The sequence below is a fragment of the Sylvia atricapilla genome, chromosome 1, assembly GCF_009819655.1.
Source record: "Sylvia atricapilla isolate bSylAtr1 chromosome 1, bSylAtr1.pri, whole genome shotgun sequence".
NCBI classification, from domain to species: domain Eukaryota; kingdom Metazoa; phylum Chordata; class Aves; order Passeriformes; family Sylviidae; genus Sylvia; species Sylvia atricapilla.
The window spans coordinates 41,734,704-41,738,782 of NC_089140.1; positions in this window are offsets into that span (position 1 = coordinate 41,734,704).

The following is a 4,079-nucleotide window of genomic DNA, read 5'->3' on the forward strand; positions in this document are numbered from 1 at the left end:
TGAACTTTCTTTAGCTCTTGAGGCTCTATTTTTGTGCTCAGTATTGCAACTGAACTTCACAATTCATGACAGCACACTAAACAGGCTCAAATGTGTGATTTTTAAACAGCTGAAGATGAAGAATTAGCATTTTTAACAGCTATTATTAAGGATCCCTTATGGCACTAGAGGTGAAATCCCCACACTTCCCAAATGCAACCTCAGGCCAACTCTTCTCAGTGGCTTTTTGCATGCATCTGCAGGGCATAGAGAAGCATTAAGCCATGAGGTCTCTGCTAGGAAACAGTTCTGCTGCTGCAGGTGTCCCACTGCAAACTGTTTGCTCCCCTAGAAAAGGAGCAAACAAGCTCCTTTGCAAGCTTGTTGCAGCCCAACAAGCAGCAATTCTTGCATTTCAGAATTGTCACTAGAAATTTGAGGTTAATATAGTTGCTAGTCAATAAGACCTAAAAGCCATGCGCACATTTCGGAGATTTTAATTTTCAGCTGAAAAATATGACCTGCCTGGAAGTAAAGTGGACATTTACTCAAAAATTTCAAGCTTAAAATTTGCAGACCAGCTTTATTAGAACCAGTATAATCAAAAGAACTGATACAGGAACAGGATAGAGAAGGGGGAAGAGAAGATTTACAAAATTCCCCTGAAACAGTTTCATTTCAGTCTAATCAGCAATTTGTCTACATTGAACTAGCCCTGAAAGTCTAAAGGGATTTAGTTGATTTATATTGTAGCATTTTTTCAGTGTTCATACTGACAAGCATTTTTAAAGTACTGTTATTAAAATTGTGCCCAGTTCTTGTATTACCACTTTGCTTTCTGCATCTTATGTGCTAGTCTGAGACTTTGTACCCTACAGCACTAAAGGCACACAAGAGTGATTGAGAAAAAAATTAATGTAATTCGTGCTGTTACTCTCTTAAAAGTTGGGGTGATCCCAAACCTAACCCCTCCTTAGCCTAGAGCAAGAAAGTATTTTTGCCAAATTAGTTTCAGTGGATTAACCAATTTATTTTGTTTGGTGCTTGACTTCTTGGTGAAAGAAGAATGGGGAGCAGGGTTTACTGACACTTTCACCTTTTTTACTTTCACCTTTTGTGAAAAGAGCCGTCTGTCACAGTGACTAGTTTTGCATGATAGTTGTGGTAAATCCCACCTTAATTGTCCACTCTCACCAAAGCAGTAGTTGGGGGAACTGCAGCTCAAGAGGACAAAGCAACCAGCCCAGGAGCCTTGGTCTCATCAGAGGGAAACAAGAAGCCAAAGACAGCAGGTTACACAGATATATCCTCAGGTATTTTCCTTTTGTGGTAAATTCCCCCCCGCCCCCCTGCAAACAGCATGAGCAAGCTGCAGATAGGAAGTGACAGCAGCATTAAGAGAATTTAAAGGAAGTAAGCTAGTTTCATCTTTTAGAATGAAAAGGCATTGTAGGGGACAGTCTTTGTGTAAATAATCATTTGTAAATAATAATCTAAAAATCAAAACAACCAAAAACCTCCAAAGCTATGCTTAAGGAAAAATACATTTAGAAGCTTCAAATACACGGAAGTGACATCTGTTTTAAGAAGTGATATTATAATGAGTAATTTTTAAGATTTTCCTGTCCCAACCCCCCCCCCCCCCCCCAATAAAAGCACCTGGTGTAATAGCTACTAATGTATTATGTGGCCAATTTTCCAGCTTCATAAAGGGTTTTGTGCTTTGACAGATGCACAAATGAACTAATCTAAACTGCAGGAATTGTCTTTCAAAAATATCGACAGTATCCACTACTTTAAAATGTTGCCCTAAAGTCCAGTTTCACCCTAATGACACATAGCACTGCAGTTGTGTGAGAATGGATCCTGCTTTCATCATCAGAGGACCTCTCTTTCAAGCATGTTCCAAAATCAGTTTCAGGTTTACATACAGAACCTAGACAACTGTTCTGATACTAATGCATGCCATGCATCCAAAATTAGAAGCCTAATATTTTTCTTCCAGACAATTTATTCTATACAGCTGTTGATCAGCAGTTCATGCATTTCCCCATGCATCACCTTTACTTGATTGTTGACATAAGCAAAATTTTAAAGACATTGTTAAGAATATCCACTGAAACTTCTTAGTCTGCAATTCAATCTTCTATTTTAACAAGTGTGCTTAACTTGAGGGAGTTACGTGCACAACAAAACATATGTCGTTCTTAAGTAAATTTAGGTATTTTGAAAATGTGGAGGTAACTCCTGCCCCTCTTCTCAGCCCTAGTGAGGCCACACCTGGAGTGCGGTGTCCAGTTTTGGGCTCCACAGGACAAGCGATAAGGAGCTTCTGGATCAGGTCCCGTGAGGAGAAGAAAGATGATTAAGGGAAGGGAGCATCCCTCTCACAAGGAAAAGCTGAGGGAGCTGGGCCTGTTCAGCCTCCAGAAGAGAACTGAGAGAGAACCTCATCAATGTCTGCCAGTGTCTAAAGGGGGGATGGCAACGGAGCCAGGCTCTCCTTGGTGGTGCACAGCAATAGGGCAACAGCCAGAAAGTGATGTACAGGAAGCTCCATCTGAACATGAGGAAGAACTTTACTGTGCAGATGACCAAGCACTGGAGCAGGTTGCCCAGAGACGTGGCGGAGTCTCCCTCACTGGAGATACTCTAAAACTCTCTGGACACAATCCTGTGCCATGTGCTCTGGGATGGCCCTGCTTGAGCAGGGAGGCTGGACCAGCTGGCCCCACTGTGGTCCCTTCCAACCTGACCCATTTTGTGAATTCACTAGGACCACTACAGAATGCAGGAACTGGGGAAGAAAAGTACCACCATGCTCCAAATACAGAGATTTCTAACTAATTGGAGAAATTAATATAATTAATATAATCAGAGAAATTAATATAAGACTGATTTAAAAACAAACTAGAAAACCTGAACTCATAAAGTGTCTTGGCAATCATTTGATCAGGACATCAGGATATACCTTTTACATTTCCTAGACTGAGACTGTAAGAACCACAAATTTCACAGAGGAAAAAGTGATGTTCAACATTTGTGTACTGAAAGCTTAAGTCCTAACCTTGGTCAGCTACTGCTTAGACAACACACTGCAGCCAGCAGCAGGATCTTTAGTCTAATGAGTGTGCTTTGAAAACATTGCAGCACAAACCACCCAAGTCAGATAAACTAGTTTCACTCCTAGGAACAAACACTGCAGACTTAATCCCCTTCCTTGCAGAAACAATGTTTTAAGGAAGTTGAACTATCTGCCAGAGATGTTATTCACTGAGAAGTAAAAATATAAAAGCGTATTTTAAGATGTTTTTACACCACATCCTTAGATGTAACTGTAAGTGAACAAGAACACCATGGCTTCAATGAAAGTTATTTAAATTTGAATGCAGAGAATACTTTATTAACTGATTACAGTTTTGACGACCAATTTTAAACCATAAGTAGTGTGGGAAACAGAGTGGGGGACATTAAGGCTGAGCCATATATATATAGACAAATCTGGATACTGATATTCTGTACATTTAACCTCTGCTTTTTCTTTACATATCTTTTATTCAGTGTCTGCAATTAATCAAAGAGGAAAAAACAACAACAAAAAAACCCTGGCCATTAATTTAGTCTTATACCTGGAATGAATTTTTGCATGGGTCTTTGAATGCAGTGTAAATTTCAGTGGAGATGAAACAGATTTTTTTTTAAAAACCATATTCCCAATGAAGTGTATAACTGGAGTTTGTTGCTATTACAGATCTGTGCAATTATTTTTCTCTTTCAAAAACTAGCAGTAGTTCTCTCACGTAGAGGTTAATCTATTTAAGATAGTATTAAACTTACCTAACAGATTGGGAAATTAATATAAATTAAGTGCCTGTGGTGTGAATCAGTTTCCCTGCTCTAAGCAACCCCTATCACTTAAGTGGACATATTGCAATTTTACAGAATTACACTGACTTTTCAACAAAACCCAGAAAAAAATGAATTTACTGTTTTTGCACTGTGAGCAGTGCTCCTACACAATGTGATAACTGTTTTCCAGCTGTACAGCTCCCTTTTGTAAAGTTGGGCAACACATATAAAAGAAAGACAGACATCAATGG